The sequence below is a fragment of the Oryx dammah genome, unplaced genomic scaffold (genome assembly GCF_014754425.2).
Source record: "Oryx dammah isolate SB20612 unplaced genomic scaffold, SCBI_Odam_1.1 HiC_scaffold_25, whole genome shotgun sequence".
NCBI lineage: Eukaryota > Metazoa > Chordata > Mammalia > Artiodactyla > Bovidae > Oryx > Oryx dammah.
This window is the reverse complement of record NW_024070209.1, coordinates 60,149,900-60,160,457: the sequence shown is the minus strand read 5'-3', so window position 1 is coordinate 60,160,457 and position 10,558 is coordinate 60,149,900.

Genomic DNA, 10,558 nt, shown 5'->3' with positions numbered 1-10,558 from the left:
GGCAGAAAACAATGAGGCTACTAGAATGGTTTATCCTGTAAATTTGTTATGATGTGAAACACTAGCTTTTTGGTCCTAGAAAAGGTTTGTCAACAAGCTTTAATGATGTATTTTTTAAGTGCAATTAATACTAGTTTGTTATGGGTATATGTTTTATTCTAGTTTGAAGACTGTTAATCTGAGGGTTTTTAGTCAATTAAAAAAACTACATAGTTCATCATTCTAAAACTTATTCTAAAAATCATTCTAACAATCCCCCACCCTCTGTATCCCCCCCACCCTTCACCCTACCACAGTGTTTAAGCATTAAGCATTTAAAAATATTCAGGCCCTAGAAAAATCTGTTTAAATTCAGGTTTGACCGCAATGTTTAGATTTATCCTGGTGCTTACACAGACGCCCATCTTTCTGCAAATGAGGCTAGGGATCAGGCGTGTAATCATTTTAACAAAAGTCAAGAAAGAACAGAAATCAAAAAACAAGACACAGGCCAGAAGATAGATACACTATATAGTCTATGAAAAATTAAAGACACTTGGAAATTTAGCTTGTCATCTAAACAAGCTCCACAGCCACACCCTTGGAAAGAGATCTCTACAATCACAGTGTATATATCACTGCTATTTATTTGTCCTTCATTGTTCCACAGGCCTGTGTTTAGCACTTGGGTACATTAAAAATGTAGATTTTAAAAACAATAATCAACCAAGAATGGCTTTCTCTTTTAATTTTTCAGAACTCTAATAGCACTATATTTGGCTGATAGGAAAGTGGTATAATCGATTCATCTCAAAAGGCTTTTAGTTCCTGATCTTGAGTTATTTATATTCTAATCAAAAACACATTGAAGATACTGCTCGATGTTGTAGCTCAAAAGAGAAAAATGTCTGATATTCAAATTCAAAAAATGTTTCATATGCACGCTTAATAACTGTTTTATAAGTGCCTGACTCATTAGTACCTAGAAGTAGTAAAATGATCACTAAAGAGAGTGGAAGTTTTGGACTTTGCTTCAGTAGCTTTTCTGGAAAGCATGAAAGCTATTAAAAGTCAAATTTTTTGCTCTTCTCAAAACTAGAGCTCCTGATTGCCAATAAGCCACAGCTAAGGAAGGCAGGAGAACAGTTCACTGTTTATTGGTAATTTACAATGCAGAACAGCAAAGGATATGTTCATGCTTTTTATTTGTAGTATGCTATGATTTTGTTCTGCAAAGTAAACTTAATTTACTTAGCTCCAACAATACGCCATCCACTATGTCTTGATACTCCAGGACAAAAAGATAAATTGGATTGAGTCCCTGCCCTTCCAGCCATGGTCTAGCGGAGGAGACAAATTTTAGGTGATCATCATGGCTTATGATAATGTTTGTAATAGAACTACGTAAAATATGAAGATAAGTCAGGAATCCTGACTAGGGGGCAAGATAGTCTTTCAGACAGATGGAACAGCATGAGTAAAGGTACAGACATTTGAAATTATGAGGCCTGAACAAAACTAAAAGTAGTTTGATGTGACTAAAATATAAAGTATGTAGAGAAGGGCCTGAGATGAGCTGGAAAGACTGGCATCGGAATGTTCTCAGTCTTTTAATAAAGAGTTTGAACTGTATACTGTAGGCAATGAATGGTGTTATCTATATTGAAACAAAAATAGAAGACATTGCTACCAAATTTGAAAATGATAGAAAATTGATAGAGGTAATTTGGTAGATGATAACAATCACATTTCAAAGGAATCTCATAATTGTTGAAATGCTGGTACAAATACATTTTATACACACGCCCACAGAGACACACATCCTCCAACATAAGCCTCTCAAATCATCTCACTAATAATTAAGGAGTTCATTATGTGCTATTTTTCAAAGGAAAATAGGTAGTCAACAGGAGAATAATGACTAGACTCCAGGAGTTGGTGATGTACAGGGAAGCCTGGTGTACTGTGGTCCAGGAGTTGCGAAGAGTCGGACACGACTGAGCGACTGAACTGAATGACCAGATCACGGAAAGGAACAATCTCACTGTTCTTTCCCATGTTGCAGTAATAAATGTCTCATTTATTGTAAACTTGCCTGCAGTTACATGTATTGAGAAATCTAAAACTAAATCTAATCACACCACTACTCCCCTTAAAATTCCACTAGACTCTCTGCTTCCTGCAGCAGAACACCCATGAACCTTAGCCTCTTCCCCACCATTTGGCTCATCTTGCCACCCCTCCAATGCTACACCTGCAGCTCCTCCAGGACACCATTCTTGATTTTGCCTCCAGACCTTTTCCCTCCATTCTTCTCTGAGCCTGGAGTAAATTTATCCACGTGCTGAAAGTCTGCTTATCTTACAATGCCTGGCTCAACCACCATGTCCCCCATGGAATGTCCCCTTTTCCCCTACCCATTTCCAGGAAACACTTGGGCTCTCTTCTTTGTCTCACTGCTCCTCATATTTTATGACTCCATCTAAAATGATTAATTATATGTATTTTTATATATTAGACCTCTGAAGTGAAGTGAAAGCCATTCAGTCATGTCCGACTCTTGCGACTCCATGAATTATACAGTTCATGAAATTCTCTAGGCCAGAATACTAGAGTGAGTAGTCTTCCCCTTCTCCAGGGGATCCCAACCCAGGGATCGAACCCAGGTCTCCTGCATTGTAGGTGGATTCTTTACCAGCTGAGCCACAAGGGAAGCCCAAGAATACTGGAGTGGGTAGCCTATCCCTTCTCCAGCGGATCTTCCCGACCCAGGAATCAAACCGGGGTCTCCTGAGTTGCAAGTGGATTCTTTACCAACTGAGCTATCAGGGAAGCCCATATTAGACCTCTACTAGTACTTAATTTGGAGAAGGCAATGGCACCCCACTCCAGTACTCTTGCCTGGAGAATCCCATGGATGGAGGAGCCTGGTGGGCTGCAGTCCATGGGGTCGCTATGAGTCAGACATGACTGAAGCGACTTAGCAGCAGCAGCAGTACTTAATTGGGGGTTCTCCACTGCCTCAGCAGTAAAGAATCTGCCTGCAATGCAGGAGCTACAGAAGATACAGTTTCAATCCCTGGGTCAGGAAGATCCCCTGGAGAAGGGCATGGCAACCCACTCCAGTATTCTTGCCTGGAGAATCCCATGGACAGAGAAGCCTGCTGGGCTGCAGTCCATGGGGTCTCAGAGTTGGACATGACTGAAGTGACTTAGCATGCACTAGTGGCTCAGAAGGTAAAGAAAATGCCTGCAATGCGGGAGACCTGGGTTCAATCCCTGGGTTGGGAAGATCCCCTGGAGAAGGGAACGGCAACCCACTCCGGTATTCTTGGCTGGGAAATCCCATGGACAGAGGACCCTGGTAGGCTACCATCCACAGGGTCGCAAAGAGTCGGACACAACTTAGCCACTAAACAATAACAACAGTACTTAATTGTAAAGTCTTCGTGGTAAGTGTCCTAGTCATCCTTGTATTTCCAGTGCTTAAATTTTGTAAGTGTTCGATAAATATATGGTGATACTGGGGAGCAAAATTTGCCACCCCAAAATGTCTCTGGCATGTAGATAATTTCAAACTGAAAACAAGGCCCCAAAGCCTCAGGAAGAAACTTTGACCTTCCCCCAGATGCCTAAAAAGAATTTAGGAGGGCCTGTTCCCAGAGTGGAACAGATATCAGTAGAACAGGTAAGCATCACCAGAGATACTTACCTGCAATGAACATGGGCTGGGTGTGGTGAGGGAAACTCTCAGAGACCAGAGTCCACTCTATGTCCCATTTTCTCTGCATAGCCCAGCAAACATTTACCAAATATTTGCTTTTCCATCTTCATGTTAATTGCCTTCCTCCCCTAATGAAGTCCCAACCCCCTAACTGGCAACATCTTCTTTTGTCTTTAGCTGAAAATGGTATTCAAGGTGAGGGTTCCAGCTATTTTGGCAAGTCACACAGTTTTCCTGGGTCTCTCCCACATACATGTGTTATTAAACTTTTGTTTGAATTTCTCCTGTTAAACATGTATCATGTCAATTTAATTCTTAGACCCAGCCGGAAAGAAAATGTCCTCCTCATGACAGCAAATAAACAAATGAATGGACTTATTAAGGGGAGTCTGTGTTACACTGTGGTTAAAAGCACAGGCTTTGGAGGCAGATAGATCTATGCACAAGTCTTTGCTCCATTTATCAGCTTGGTTGAAGTATTAAACTTAACAGGGGGCTCAGATGGTAAAGAATTTGCCTGCAATGCAAGTGACCTGGGTTTGATCCCCGGGTAGGGAAGATTCCCTGGAGAAGGGAATGGTTACCCACTCTAGTACTTTTGCCTGGAGAATTCCATGGACATAGGAGCCTGGCAGGCAATAGTCCATGGGATCACAAAGAGTCGGACATGACTAAGCAACTAACACTTTCATTTTCACTTTTTTTTCAACACTTAGTTTATTCATCTTTAAAATGAGTGCTTACAGGGCTTTTGCAAGAATTAAGTGAGATAAATAGAATAAGCATTCATGGGTGCTGAATTGCTTCAGTTATGTTCAACTTTGTTTGACCCTGTGAACCATAGCCTGCCAGGTTCCTCTGTCCATGGGATTCTCCAAGCAAGAATACTGGAGTGGGTTGCTGTGCCTGCCTCCAGGGGATCTTCCTGACCCAAGGATGGAACCCACATCTCCTGCATTTACCACTAGCGCCACTTGGGAAGCCCTACGAGCATTTATATATGGTAAATATCCTTATTATGATTTTATATTCTGAATTTCCTGGGCAATTTAAATCCTTCTTGGTCTTTGAACTCTCTTTTGCTTTATGGACCCAGAAACTTGACCCTCAGACTTGATCAGGCAGGGGTTTTGATTACCTCCATCTAATCTAACTTAGGGATTCCCTGGTGGCTCAGATGGTAAAGCATCTGCTCGCAATGCGGGAGACCCGGGTTCAATCCCCGGGTCAGGAAGATACCCTGGAGAAGGAAATGGCAACCCACTCCAGTATTCTTGCCTAAAAAATCCCATGGATGGAGGAGCCTGGTGGGCTACAGTCCATGGGGTTGCAAAGAGTCGGATATGACTGAGCAACTTCATGGATCTAAACTAATAAGAGACTTACTGATAATGTATAATAGGAGCTATATCCACTCTGAGTCCCCCACACACCAAAAGCAGGCATAATGCTTACACTCCCTGAAGGGCCAGGTCCACTTGGGAGATCAAGTTACAACTGCAGAGTTTGCTTTAAAAGAAGGAAATCAGATATTGTTACAAGGATGTTTTTAACAAGCTAGGGTATATCCACTGGGGACATTTCCACTAGAGTAGGTCACATCCAAGATTTTTTGTTCTTTTTGTTTTGCCTTTCTCTTGAGGGAGTATGATCTTGGAGTTGAAAAGGTCTTTAGAAGTCACTGTTGATACAGAGAGGTAAGATAGATACATTATCTCAGACAGACAGCTAATTATTTTGGTGTGGTCTATGTGGGGTTAGCAGTTTGATCCTTGACTTTTCCATCCAGAAACTCAATTTTGTTAGTATATCCCAAACTAAACAGACTCAAAAGGAGTGACTACAGTAACTAAACTCATAAAAGACTGATGTATAAACCAGGGTACAAATTCATTCACGAAGATCATGGCATCTGGTCCCATCACTTCATGGGAAATAGATGGGGAAACAGTGGAAACAGTGTCAGACTTTATTTTTTTGGGCTCCAAAATCACTGCAGATGGTGACTGCAGCCATGAAATTAAAAGACGCTTACTCCTTGGAAGAAAAGTTATGACCAACCTAGATAGCATATTCAAAAGCAGGGACATTACTTTGCCAACTAAGGTCGGTCTAGTCAAGGCTATGGTTTTTCCTGTGGTCATGTATGGATGTGAGTGTTGGACTATGAAGAAGGCTGAGCGCCGAAGAATTGATGCTTTTGAACTGTGGTATTGGACAAGACTCTTGAGAGTCCCTTGGACTGCAAGGAGATCCAACCAGTCCATTCTGAAGGAGATCAACCCTGGGATTTCTTTGGAGGGAATGATGCTAAAGCTGAAACTCCAGTACTTTGGCCACCTCATGCGAAGAGCTGACTCATTGGAAAAGACTCTGATGCTGGGAGGGATTGGGGGCAGGAGGAGAAAGGGACGACCGGGGATGGGATGGCTGGATGGCATCACGGACTCGATGGACATGAGTCTGGGTGAACTCTGGGAGATGGTGATGGACAGGGAGGCCTGGCGTGCTGCGATTCATGGGGTCGCAAAGAGTCGGACACGACTGAGCGACTGAACTGAACTGATGCAAAATACAACTTCCAGTATATTTTTCTATAAGAAATCTATTTAAAAAGCCAAATTATAATCATTAAATTTGCTTGTTATCCATGAGATCAAAGAAATGGATGTTCATGTCATCCAGCTATAACTTGAGGCACTCATCTCACTGCAGAGATGTGTCTGCCAAGGAACTGACTACTTAAATCCATGCTGATCAGGGCTCCCTCTCTCCAGGACTGGGGGATGCCACTAACAAAGTCAGGGAAGGCAGAAATTTCATTTCATGTTGTGTGTAGGGAATCCCATTCAGTATGTGTAATGTTCAAAGGGTGAGCTGAGAGGAAGAAAGCAGACTGATCAGGCTGAAGAGGTACATGAGACCAGATCATGGAATGTAGAAAATGCTAGAAGGAGTGACCAGGGCAGGGCAAAGAATTAAGTGGTATTGAGAGCTCAGCTGGGTGTAGAAACCATGGATGTGTGCAGCTATTTCAATCAATGCAATTGAGTCATTACCTAGAGCTATTTGGGTACTCTTGGATAGAAGGTAGTTGGTTAAGTTGATCCAGAGTTTTGAGTATAGGAAGCAACTGAGCAAATACAGTGGAAAAACAACAGTAAGAAGGTTATCAGGGATTGTTTATAGTGGCAAAAGGAATGAACCTTGGGGCTTATACTAAATGAAATCCTGAAAGACAATCAGAAAAGGGTGGGGCAGAAGTCTTTGTGAGGTAGAAGGCAAGTTTGAGTGTCTGTCTCCCCTATAATCAGTGAGCATCCTGAGCACAGGGACCAGGTCTTATTCAATGTATTCAGTTCAGTTCAGTTGCTCAGTCGTGTCCGACTCTTTGCGACCCCATGAATCACAGCACGCCAGGCCTCCCTGTCCATCACCAACTCCCGGAGTTCACTCAAACTCATGTCCATCGAGTCAGTGATGCCATCCAGCCATCTCATCCTCTGTCATCCCCTTCTCCTCCTGCCCCCAATCCCTCCCAACATCAGAGTCTTTTCCAATGAGTCAACTCTTTGCATGAGGTAGCCACAGTACTGGAGTTTCAGCTTTAGCATCAGTCCTTCCAATGAACACCCAGGACTGATTTCCTTTAGGATGGACTGGTTGGATCTCCTTGCAGTCCAAAGAACTCTCAAGAGTCTTCTCCAAGACCACAGTTCAAAAGCATCAATTCTTCGATGCTCAGCCTTCTTCACAGTCCAACTCTCACACCCATACATGACCACTGGAAAAACTATATAGCCTGACCAGATGGACCTTTGTTCGCAAAGTAATGTCTCTGCTTTTGAATATGCTATCTAGGTTGGTCATAACTTTCCTTCCAAGGAGTAAGCATCTTAATTTCATGGCTGCAGTCACCATCTGCAGTGATTTTGGAGCCTAAAAAAATAAAGTCTGACACTGTTTCCACTGTTTCCCCATCTATTTGCCATGAAGTGATGGGACCAGATGCCATGATCTTAGTTTTCTGAATGTTGAGCTTTCAATGTATACCAAGTACCTAAAACCGTGCTCGACACATAGCAGATATTTAAGAATGCTGTCTAAAATGTGCATGCATGCTAAGTTGCATCAGTTGTGTCCGACTCTTTGTGACCCTATGGACTGTAGCCTGCCAATCTCCTCTGTCCATGGGATTCTCCAGGCAAGAATACTGGAATAGGTTGCCAAGCCCTCCTCCAGGGGATCTTCCTGACCCAGGGATCAAACCTGAGTCTCTTATGTCTCCTGCATTGGCAGGTGGGTTCTTTACCATTAGTGTCAACTGTGGTAAGCCCACATGAGTAAATAAACAAGCCATGTTAGAACTCAGAGCTCCTGTTCTTAATACACAGTAATTTCTCTAATAGATAAGCTCCCTAACAGTAGAATTCCACATTTATTCATATCAAAATCTTTTTGCCACAAAAAAATAATCCTAAATTTAAAACCAATAACCACTCTTTTTTTAACTTTACCAAATGCCACTCATTCCTTTGTTTTTGCACATTGCTTTTGACCATTATACAATTTTCAGTTCAATCACTGTTTATGTATTATCCTGGTGATTACAAATTTCTTCAGGGCAAGGAATATATCATTATTAATTTTTATATCCAATAGCACCTATGCCAATAACCACTCTTACATTAAGAGTAAAACTTTAAATTTGACAAGACTCCCAAAACAAGTAACAGCCACCACCATTTAACTGAAAGTCAGTCATGTATCAGATGCTATACTAGGGCTTTATCCTTATCTCATTAGATTTACATGACAATTCTATAAGGCAGGAATTATTCCCATTTTATAGAAATTAAAACTGGGATTTGGGAGAGGTTAAAGAACTTCTCCAGAGTCACACAAGTAAATAGATGACAAGATTTAAACTTAAGTCTGTTTGGCCCTAATGACCACGGTTTTTCACATGTCCCCAAATATGTGTTCCAAAAATGTATTTAGGGGTTGATTTAGACCTGTCCAATCTGGAAGCCAAAGCAAGAACAGTGATGCTATTTCTCCTCTTTGGACCCCAAACCTCTAGAGGTCAAGAAAAACAGTAAAATGGGGTACACAAGCTATTATCATTGCTTTTTTAAAAATAGAATATGTTTACCTATGGAAAGGCTGAGTAAGTTTTAGCAAACTAAAAATCTGAGTCTTTTGCTTTTGGTTGGAATTACACTAACTCAGAGCATTGACCTTGGTCATTTCAGGTTCACCCAAGTTGACTGACAGTTAAAGAGATATGCATTTGATTAATTTTTTAAATGAGGAAGGCTTTTAACAAACTAATTAAAAGGCCTGTTGTTTTCTGAGGCAGTTTCTTGTGAAAAGCTAAATTTTTTCATGTACTATCTTATTTACTCTTCCAAGGAATTCTAATAATTGTATTATTATTAGATTATATTAATATAATACATTACATTAACATACTCAGCTTAAAATGGGGTTATGTCCCAACAAATCCATGATAAGTTGAAAATATCATACATCGAATATACATTTAATACAACTAGCCCACCGAACATCATAGCTTAGCCTCGCCTATCTTAAACATGCTCAGAACACTTCCATTAGCCTACAGTTGGGCAAAATCACCTAACACAAAGCCTCTTTTATAATAGAGTGGCTCAGAGGTTAAAGCGTCTGCCTGGAATGCGGGAGACCAGGGTTCGATCCCTGGGTTGGGAAGATCCCCTGGAGAAGGCAATGGCAACCCACTCCAGTACTCTTGCCTGGAGAATCCCGTGGAGGGAGGAGCCTGGTAGGCTACTAGTCCATGGGGTCGCAAAGAGTCGGACACGACTGGGCGACTTTACTTTCACTTTCACTGACTATCTCATGAAAATGTATTGGATTCTGTGCTGAAGTGAAAAGCAGAATGGTTGTGTGGGTCCAGGGTGGTTTTAGTGTATCAGTTGTGCCCCCTCATGGTCGTGTGGCTGACTGGGATCCACAGCTGCCCTGCCCAGCAGCATGTGGGAGCGTCATGCAGCATATCGCCAGACCAAGAAAGGGTCCCAATTCAAAATCTGAAGTATGGTTTCTACTGAATGCATGACTTTTGCACCAAAGTCCAAAAGTTGTAAGTAAAACCACTGTAACTCAGGGACATCTATAATCATTATAATAATGTCATTTTCCATTGTACAAATGAGAAAACCCAAGTAACAGAGCTCTAGTAAGTTATCAAGATCACATACCCCAAAACTGGCAGAAATGGGATTCAAACTGAGGTATGTCCAATTCCAAAGCTTAACCACACAGTTCAGTTCTACAGATGAATGGAGGTTCTATTGTTTGCTGGGCACATGGGATTCTATACTAAGATGAGTTAAAATACTATTCAAGAGACCTACAGTCCAGTACCCCTCTCAAAACTTGGGGTGTCAGAGAGTAATAAAGGGATGCTGGGGAGGACTCTAGGCCCCACTGGCTGGCATTCTGTCCCACTTCAAATAGCCAAGGCTTTCTGGGCATCAACCCACTGTTGGAGGCAGGAAACAGCAGTGCTTTAAAGCAGCTTGGCATGCATGTACTCTTGTTTCCTTCTCCTAGAACAAAACCCAAGGGCACATTTTATAATAAAAATTTCTGCAGATACAAATTAATGAAGTACAAACTGAGAGTTCACACAGAAGCTGACAAAAGAATAGCACACAGTCATATGAGGTAGTCAGAAAAGGATTCTGAGAGGCAATTTAAACCCTTAGGGTTTCCATGCCAGTTAAGATACCATGCTTTTCTGTTTCTCTTAGTAAAGGGCCTGGTATTAAAATTTTAAAATATAAAAACCTTTCCCCAAATGCATAA